Source organism: Aegilops tauschii, chromosome 7 (assembly GCF_002575655.3).
Source record: "Aegilops tauschii subsp. strangulata cultivar AL8/78 chromosome 7, Aet v6.0, whole genome shotgun sequence".
Taxonomy (NCBI): Eukaryota; Viridiplantae; Streptophyta; class Magnoliopsida; order Poales; family Poaceae; genus Aegilops; species Aegilops tauschii.
The window spans coordinates 634407894-634417595 of record NC_053041.3 but is presented as its reverse complement, the minus strand read 5'-3'; positions in this window follow the sequence as shown (position 1 = coordinate 634417595).

The window sequence follows — 9702 nt, the reverse complement described above, 5'->3', positions numbered from 1 at the left end:
TATATTATTATATTTTAGAAAAAATAGAAATTTTTAAAAGCCCGAACATTTGTTTGGAAAACAAATAAAAACGGGAAAGAGAAACAAATGCGCCCATCCCAGCAATGGGTGGGCTCAAACCACCTTTTTCCCAGTTGGCTAGCCAACGCTTATGCGCCTGGTCTATTGCGCCGACCCATCAAGCGTGAGTGACCACTCCGATCATTTGACCCACTGGCTGTTAACTTTTCAAGAAATTGGAAAAGATCATTAATTTGAAAAAGAAATCATGCATTAGAAAAGGCTAATGAATTTAATAAAAATATTCGCGGACTTGAAAAGGTTCATGAGTTTTTAAAGGCTCATTTATTTGAACTAAATTTCACAAAATTTGAAAACATTTTCACAGATTTGCAACCAAAATCAGGAATTTGAAAAAAGTTCACACATTTGTTTCTGTGAATTTGGGAAAGTCACTGGTTTAATAAAATCATGAATTTTATAAAAAGTCACGAATTTGAAAAGATTAACAAGAATGAACAAATGAAAAAAAGATAAAAGAAAATGTAAAATGTAAAAAATTCAGAAGGAAAGAAAAAAACATCAGTAAAATATTCTAAAATGTTCACAAAACAGGCTAGAAAAGAAACTCAATAATATGCTCTATATGGGCTGGCCCAGCATGCAACCTACTTGCTAGAGGGGTGTGCACGTTTACCAATCGAACTGTATTTCGTGCTATAAACGCCAAATAGAAATTGGCTTTCCCTAGGTCCGGTAATAGGAGCTCCCATATACATGGTGACCAAAAATCATGTCCACTAGGAGTTAGTCCTGTCCACACTTTCTTGGATATGTTGTGTAAGCAGGCCCAAGAATGATGGGAGATTAGTTAGGGGCCAGTTCCAAGTAACAGAGTGTTCTCAAAAAAATCCTAAATAAAAGAGTATTCTACTCCCTCCGGTCCCTTTTACTCCGCCTGTAACATTTGTCTGAAGTCAAACTACATAAATTTTCACACATTTACATGAAAATATATCAACAATTGCAAAACTAAAGTTATACAATGTGACAATTAAATCCATGACGCATCCAGTGATATTGATTTGCAATTGTGAATGTTGATATCTTTTTCTGTAAAGTTGATTAAACTTTCTGAAAGTTTGAATTTAGACAAATCTTATATGCAGAGTAAAAATGACCGGATGGCATAAAAAGAAGTTTCAAATATTAGAGGGACCACCACAAGCTAGCCAAGAAGATGGAGAATGAAATGGAAAGTGTCTTCGAACATGCAGAAGAAAAATAGCGGAGGTGACAAGTAGGAAAGCACCGGCACACACACAACGAAAATCCCTTGGAGCGTAGCACCACGCATGTTTGTCATTTGAGTGAAGTGAGTGGCATACACATAATTTTGGTACCTAAGTTATCCATTAGCCAAATGGACAATGAACTGTAGTCACTCCAGAAGCTAATTAATTAACGTGGGCACGCATGCATTCATGAACGCCAAGGCGTGGATCTGACCCGACCCCAGGAAATAATTTAGGCTGTCGTTACTCCTTACGCACGATCCGAATGGGAGCATTTTTTTTTCTTTTTTGTGGTTGTGAATGGGAGCATTGTGAATGTGGCGAACCAGCGTGTGGTTGGATGGTTGGACGGACAGTGGTATCCTAGCCCATCAAGGTTCAATTCCTGTTGCTCAAATTATTTCTGGATTTATTTCAGGATTTTCGGCGATGCGCATTCAGTGGGAGGAGACGTTCCCATCGATGACGAGACACCTATGGTGACTTCATAAATCTTAAAATGATATGCCGGCTCAGCCTCTCAAAGTTGCTCATAGGGGTAGGGTGTCCGTGTGTGCGTTTATAGGGATAAGTATATGCGCGTATGTATGAGCGTTCGCGTCAAATATCGGCGCCAATGTGCATTGGGCCATGCAGGGCTACGTTGGTCGCCGAGCAGCTGACCCAATGCCGGACCTTAATGCGGGATAACGGTGCCAGGTACAATCACCACCCCACCCCGGCCGTCCGAGCTCCCCAGATTTGGATGAACTTAGCTAGCTCGCCTCACACACACAGCCATATACGATACGACAACAATGGACAAGCGGCCAGCAGCGCGAAGGAGGATCTCAGCCTCGAGCTCACCCTTGCCCTTGCCGTGTGCGTGGCGCCGGCCCGGCCACGCCCCGGCCTCTTCCAGTGCGTCTACTGTGACCGCAAGTTCCGCAATGCGCAGGCGCTCGGCGGTCACCAGAACGCACATAAGCTAGAGCGCGCCGTCACCAAGCTCCGCCGGGACGCGTGGAGGGCTGCTGCCATTTACCGGATCTCCGGGGAGCCTGCAGCAGGCTCCGTGGCGTACAAGCGCGGCAGGAGCTCATCGGAGCGCGACCACGAGCTGGACTTGTCTCTCCGGCTGTAACCGGTTGCCAGATCGATCAAACCCTTTCAGTATCCATGGTCCGCACCCCTTTCCGGTGCTAGGTATGTTAGAGTCTAGCTACAACCATTTGTTTCAAGGTCCTGCTGTGTATGCGTTGGATTCATGTCAGCGCTCTTGTAGTTTATTGGACATTTGTGTTCAAGGTCTAGACCTTCCTGGTTCTTGGATTGACACTATATTTCGCAAATCATCAGACTATATCTATATGACCTTGGCGGGTAATGACGTTGCCAGAAAAATCTGGATCTATACAAGTCTGAATGTTCACTTTAGGGGCATTAAGAAGACATTGTGAAAATAGGGACATTGGTCAACAACGTGTTGACAAATACTAAGCTATCTTCCATCCAAATTTTTTTTGAGCATCTATCTCTTTAAGACATTTTTTAAAACTTTAAAGAACTTCTATGTATTTCTAGTGTCTATTAGCTATTCCATCCGTCCCGTGATGTAGGACGTTTTTTAACACTACTGTGGTGTCAAAAAAACCTACATTATGGGACGGATGGATAGTACATAGTCTATGAAAGTGAATTACAATGCCAAGGTATTTGAAAGCAAAGGAGCAAACACCACAACCAAACAGTTGGGCATACTCCTTGCGGGTGCAGTTGAGCCCGTGTTCAGATGCAGATTTTCGATACTCCTTGTGCTATTTAGCCTCCCCGAGGCAATAAATTGTAAAAAAATAATCTTAAGACCCAAAAGTTACTCGACACTTGAAAGAATCTTTAAATTACCTGCTTACTCAAATCCCTAGAAAGAGTACAATGTTATCAACACATCAAAGTATAGATAACTCCTCGTCCACAGGACGCAGAGCACACCTCGAGCTTGACTGTCCACCTTAGCTCTATTGCAAGGATAGCTAGCATATCCGCAGTAATATTGAACAAGATGGGCAGCAAAAAATGGTTCCGTAGATGCAGGCCGTTAACTTTAGCTTTAAAAAATTAACATAATCGTTGACATTACTCGACGCTTCCTTTTTGGATAGATATCGTTCACCCAAGTTCGCCAAATATTGGAAAACCCTTTCCACATAGCCCGTTAGAGGAAATACCAGCAAACTTTACCCAAGTTTGCCAAATATTCGTTCACCGAGTTTGCCAAATATCAAAAATAGTACCGCGAACACTTTCTTATACTCTGGCCTTGTTTGTCTCTTAAGACACATTCTCATAAAGCATGATCCCATTATGAGCTAGGGATATGGGCGATGTCAAGGCTAGTTTTGCGAACGACCAGAGGAGGGAGGAGGGGAGGATATGCACTCGAATCAGGGAGGGTTGTTGTATTGCTCGAGTTGGGGATGTGGGGGAGGTGCTCGCGAATGGGAGAAGAGACACAACCAGCAGCTAGTCGATGAGGGAACTAGGGTCCGGTGTGCAAGCTCGAAAAGCATAAAAGTGCACACCAATTAAGTGCTATCGCGAAGCACGACCGATGTGCGCGTGTGTGTAGCCATGAACCGGGACAAAAGGCCCACCACGGTTGTACCCCTCTACTTGTGCACGGGCAGTCGAAGCCGCGCGCCACGGCCGCACCAAGCAGGGCAGAGGAAGGGAGCCGGAGAGAAGCCGAAGCACAAGATGGCCAAGGCAACGCCAAGACCAAAGAAACCAAAGAGCGAGAGGGCCAGGTGGATTCCCCCGGCAAGGCCCTTGCCGTGGCAGCCTCCGCGGCCCCGGCAAGAGCCTTGTCGAGGCGACTTGCCCGATGCTAACAGAGTGAGCCGCCCTTGAGCCCACGGTTTCCAACCCAACCAACTACAATTGGACCAGGGCTCGGGAGGCACCTCTGTGGTGGCATGCAGATCTTTGTCAAAAGACCATAGATATATGAGATCAGATGAGGACCAGAAGACGGTGACCCTCGGCGGGATCCTTGCCGAGGAGATCCACAAGACCCCCGCAAGCGCCTTGCCGGGGACGACTGCAACGCCACGGCAAGACCCTTGCCGGGCCCCCGGCAAGGCCCTTGCCGAGGGCGTCAGTGGGGCCACAGCCAGGCCCGCGTTGACCAAGACTTCACCGCCGTCCCCAAGCAGCTGCTAGCTCAACCAGCTGGGCAGGCACCTGCGTGGCGACGGGCGGCCTCTACGCCAACTCAGCAAGAACCTGCGTGGTGGCATGCAGATCTTCGTGAAGATCCTACCACCGCGCCACCTCAGCTGCCTGCCTGCCTACATGGCGCCGCATGCACCGCTGGCCTAGGCGCGTGTCGAAGCAAGGCGAGGCGGCAACGGATGGGACGGGCCTCGTTCCCGTCCCCAATAAAGCTAAGGGACACCTAAGCTACGCATTAAATGCGTCTTGTCCTGTAACACGAGCGATAAGCTCGCAGCATTGTAGGCCTTTCCACCTCCTGTGTGCCACTGTGGCAGCTCCTTCCGGCTATAAAAGGAGGCCCTTGGCATACTGGAGGGGGATTCGGCTCTTTGGAACTACACAGCCGTCATAGCTAGTTCGAGAGCTCAAGAACACTCAATACACCCACCAAAGCAGGACTAGGGTTTTACAAATCCTCGCGGCCCGAACCTGGGTAAACGATCCTTGTGCTGACTGTTAATCCTGCTCTTCTCAGAACCCCGCGCCCCGGCAACCATAGTAGTGATTCTTGTGATCCCATAGGTGTCGTTTTCCACCGACATCTTTGGCGCGCCAGGTAGGGGGTGCAATTGTGAGAATCTGGTCTAGTAGCTAGCCTAGCAGTTCTTCATCGCCATGGCTCCCAAGAAGAAGACGATCACGGCGACCGGCTCGTCGGGAGCCGAACGGCCCATGCCAGCGCGGGCGAACAGCGGGCCTGTCGCGGATAGGACCCAGGCCGCAGTCCGCGAGCACCAGCATCGCTCTGGCAGCCAGAGCCTGGCGAGCGGCGTCGTTCGTGCGCCAGGCGACGGGCCGCATGCCGCCAAATCGAAAGACGGAATTGGCCCCCCCGCAGGCGGCACGGGGCCCTCCAGGAGTGTTGTTGTGCCACCCACGGGCGGCGCAGCAACCTCCAAGACGCCCACGCCGGCGCCCACAGCGCGCTCTTCCCAGGGTGCGCGCGACGAGCAGCGCCACCACGCTGGAGACCCCGGACACCGCCGTGGGAATAGCCCCGTGCATCGTCCGCGGGACGAAGGAGTCCAGCATGCTCGCCGAAGTGCTGGCGTAAATGGCACGCAACCGCTGGGCCGTGGTAGAGCTCCTTCTAACGTAGTTAGAAGTCGAAGCGCGCCACGCTCCACGCAGCTGTCACCGCCAACCACGCCAGCGGAAGCTTTGGCGCGCACGCAGCTGCTCCTCGACTTCCCTCCTGCTGCGGAGAAGCTCGACGAGTGGAGAGCCACCATCCGGAGCCTCGTTGCCGTCGCCAATAAAGATGATCCGCGACCGGCGGGGCCTTCGGGATGGTGCTCCGTCAAACCACCGCATGCCAGCGGTGAAGGGGCCGGGGGTGCGGCGGCCACGATGCACTCTCCTCCTGCACGCCAGCCACCGCGGGTGTCGGTCCGTCGCGATGACGCTTGTGATAATATTTCCATAGCGTCGTCCGACCCACGGACCCAACGCGACCAACGCCAAGTTCTTCGAGAACGAGCCCACGAAGATGCTCGAACCACTATCGAGCGCCGGCGCGATACGCGCCACCAGTCGGACAAGCGGGTGGGACCCGCTATGGACCACCCAGCGTCGGGGAGCTTCGGCGGCCTACCTTACGAGGTGGGATGCCCAGCTTTTACCCGTGAGCTGCGGCAGTTCCAGTGGTCGTCCCACCACACGTTCAAGCCCGACGTTGGCGAGAAGTACAATGGCAAGACCCATCCGTCGGAGTTCCTCGGCATCTACACCATCACGATGCAAGCTGCCGGAGCTCACGACGACAAGGTGCTTGCCAATTACTTCCCGTTGGCACTGAAGCCCAACGTCATGTCTTGGTTGATGCACTTGCCGGCGGATTCCATCTCTTCTTGGTCGGATTTGTGCCATGCGTTCGTTGGTGCCTTCACCGGGGGTCACCAAGCTCATGGCCAGGCCAGTGATCTGCATATCATTCCCCAAAAGGAAGGGGATACCCTGTGCAAGTACATCCAGAGGTTCAGCCGGGTGCAGTACAACATCCCCGATGTTCATCCCGCCGCCGTGATCAGCGCGTTCCATCAGAACGTGCGCAACCGCAAGATGCGCGAAGAGCTGGCGATGAACAAGGTTAAGGATGTGGCCGAACTTTATGTTCTGGCCAATAGGTGCGCCCGGGCTGAAGAGGGAAGGAAGTACCCCGACGAGGACGCCGGCGCGGAAACCGACTCTTCTGATGAAGACACTGCCGCCCCGACGAAGAAGGGCCGGCGTCACAACAGGAAACGCAAGGGCAAGACCGTGCTTGCCGTCGAGGGATCCGACAGCACCGGCGCTGCCAAGAAGGCCAAGGCAGATGACCCCGACAAGGAGATTGCTGGGCGCACCGCCTGTCGGGCCTTGGCGGCGGCCGACAAGCCAGGAAGCTCCGACAAGCAGTACTGCAAGATCCACCGCACCAAGGGCCACGACCTCGAGAACTGCCGACAACTCGAGCTGCTTGCTGAGAAGCAAAAAGCTGAGTACGAGAGGAGGGACAAGGAGAAGAGCCAGGACAGTGCCGAGGGATCCGGCAAGAAGCGTGGCGGCCAAGGAGGCCGCCGCGGCAAGGACAACCAGCAAGAGAGGCTCGCCCGGGGCCGTGACAAGAAGTAAGAAGACGATGATCGTGACGACGACGACGAGTCTGGCGAGCAAGAGTTCCAGAAGGCTACGGAGGCCATGTGTGTCAATGGTGGCGCCTCGCTGCATACTTCTCACCGCCAGCTCAAGCAGTGGGCGCTTGAGATTACAGCAGCAGAGCCGTCGTTCGACGCTCAGAAGCCGCTGAAGTGGTCCAGCACGCCCCTCATCTTTGACGCAGAGGACCACCCTAACCGCACAACCGCGGTCGGGTGTTTGCCATTGTTGGTCTCGCCAACAATACGCAACCTCGAGGTGAACAAGATGTTGGTCGACGGCGGGGCCGGCTTGAACTTGATCTCGCCCGTTGTGATCAAAAGGCTGCAAATTCCTGATGGAGACCTCGAGGAAACGGGCACATTTCAAGTGGTCAATCCGGGGAGGAGTCAACCGAAGGGGAAGGTCACACTGCCCGTGACATTTGGAGGAGAGTTGCACTACAGGACGGAGAGAATCGTCTTCGATGTGGCCGAGATCCCCTTGCCCTACAACGGGATCCTTGGCCGCCCAGCACTAGCCAAGTTCATGGCGGCGTCGCACTACGCCTACAACATGCTGAAGATGCCCGGGCCATTGACCATCATCTCCGTCCCCTCTGACAAGAAGGACGCACTGATTTGCACCGACCAACTCTACCGGGAAGCAGTTGCAGCAGCTGCCGCCAAGGCACTTGCTCCTGCCGCTGAAGCCCCGGGAGGGAAGAAGAAGCCCGGCAAGACCTCTCGCACCCACTCCGGCAAGCGCACCTCTTTAGAGTGTTGTGCTACCGTCGAGGACGTGCCAGAGAGCTCCACCTGCAATAGCAAGAAATCCAGAGCTGAGCCATCACAGACCAAGAAGGTGTCCGTTAGGGAGGATGGCACGGGAGGGGCTTTCACCATAAGCTCCACCCTCAACAGCAAATAGGAAGGCGCGCTCGTCACCTTCCTGCGGGCGAATGTCGACGTGTTTGCATGGCAAGCATCCGACATCCCCGGTGTTCCTAGGGAGGTGATTGAGCACCACCTAGCTGTCTGTCCTCATGCGCGGCCCGTCAAGCAGAAGGTCAGGAAGCAGGCTCTGGAAAGGCAGGAGTTCATCACAGAGGAGATCAGGAAGTTGAAAGCGGTGGGTTTGGTGAGAGGAGTGCTCCATCCGACGTGGTTGGCCAATCCGGTGGTGGTGCGCAAGGCAAATGGGAAGTGGAGGCTGTGTATTGACTACACAGATATCAATAAGGCTTGTCCCAAGGACCCCTTCCCGTTGCCTCACATCGACCAGATTGTTGACTCCATGGCCGGGTGTGATCTGTTGTCATTCCTCGACGCCTACTCAGGCTACCAGTAGATCTTCATGACAGGAGAAGATGAAGAGAAGACAGCATTCATCACCCCACGTGGTACGTATTGCTTTTTACGGATGCCTTTCGGGTTGAAGAGTGCTGGCTCGACGTTTGCAAGAGCGGTCCAAATTGGTTTTGAACCCCAGCTCCATAGAAATATGGAAGCATACATGGATGACATAGTGGTCAAAACCAAGGACGGGGCAACTCTTGTACAAGACCTGGAAGAGACGTTTGCCAACCTGCGCAAGATTAACCTCAAGCTGAACCCTGAGAAGTGTGTCTTCGGCGTTCCGTCAGGAAAGCTTCTCGGGTTCTTTGTGTCGCAATGCGGGATCAAGGCAAACCCAGACAAATCAAGGCTATTGAACAGATTGAGGCGCCCAAGCGGATCCAGGACGTGCGTCGGCTCACTGGCTGCGTTGCCGCCATGAGCCAATTCATCTCCAAGTCCGCTGAGCGTGCCCTCCGCTTTTTCCAAATCTTGAAGAAGGCAGGCCCGATGGAGTGGACCCCAGAAGCCGAGGCGGCGTTGCAGGATCTGAAGAAATACCTTTCCTCCACGCCAATACTGGTTGTGCCTAAACCACAAGAGCCGTTGCTGCTGTATCTAGCGGCAACGAATCAAGTGGTCAGCGCCGCACTGGTGGCACAGAGGGAGGTCGACGAGGAGGCAGTGGCGGTAGCAGGACCGACGGATGGCAAGCCAGAGATTGCCCCGGCAGGGCCTGGTGCCGGCAAGGCAAGGCCCTCGGCAGAGTCTGACGCCATCGGGGCGGTGGCCGCACAGTCAAGTGAAGTGGTGCAGAAGAAGAAGATGATGCAGCACCCGGTTTACTTTGTCAGCTCCCTCTTGCAGGGGGCTAGGTCGAGGTACTCCGGTGTGTAGAAATTGCTCTTCGGCCTCCTTATGGCCTCGAGGAAGCTGCGTCATTACTTCCAAGCCCACGAGATCACTGTCGTCACCCGCCTCCCGTTGCAACGGATACTGCACAACCCAGATGCTACCGGAAGGATTGCGGAATGGGCCTTGGAGTTGTCAAGCTTTGGTTTGAAGTTTGAAAGTACCTCGACAATCCAGAGTAGTGTCTTGGCGGAGTTCATTGCAGAATGGACCTCAACGCCCGATGAAGAAATTCAGGAGACCGCTCTCCCCGGCAAGGAAGCAAGCAGCGACTGGATCATGTACTT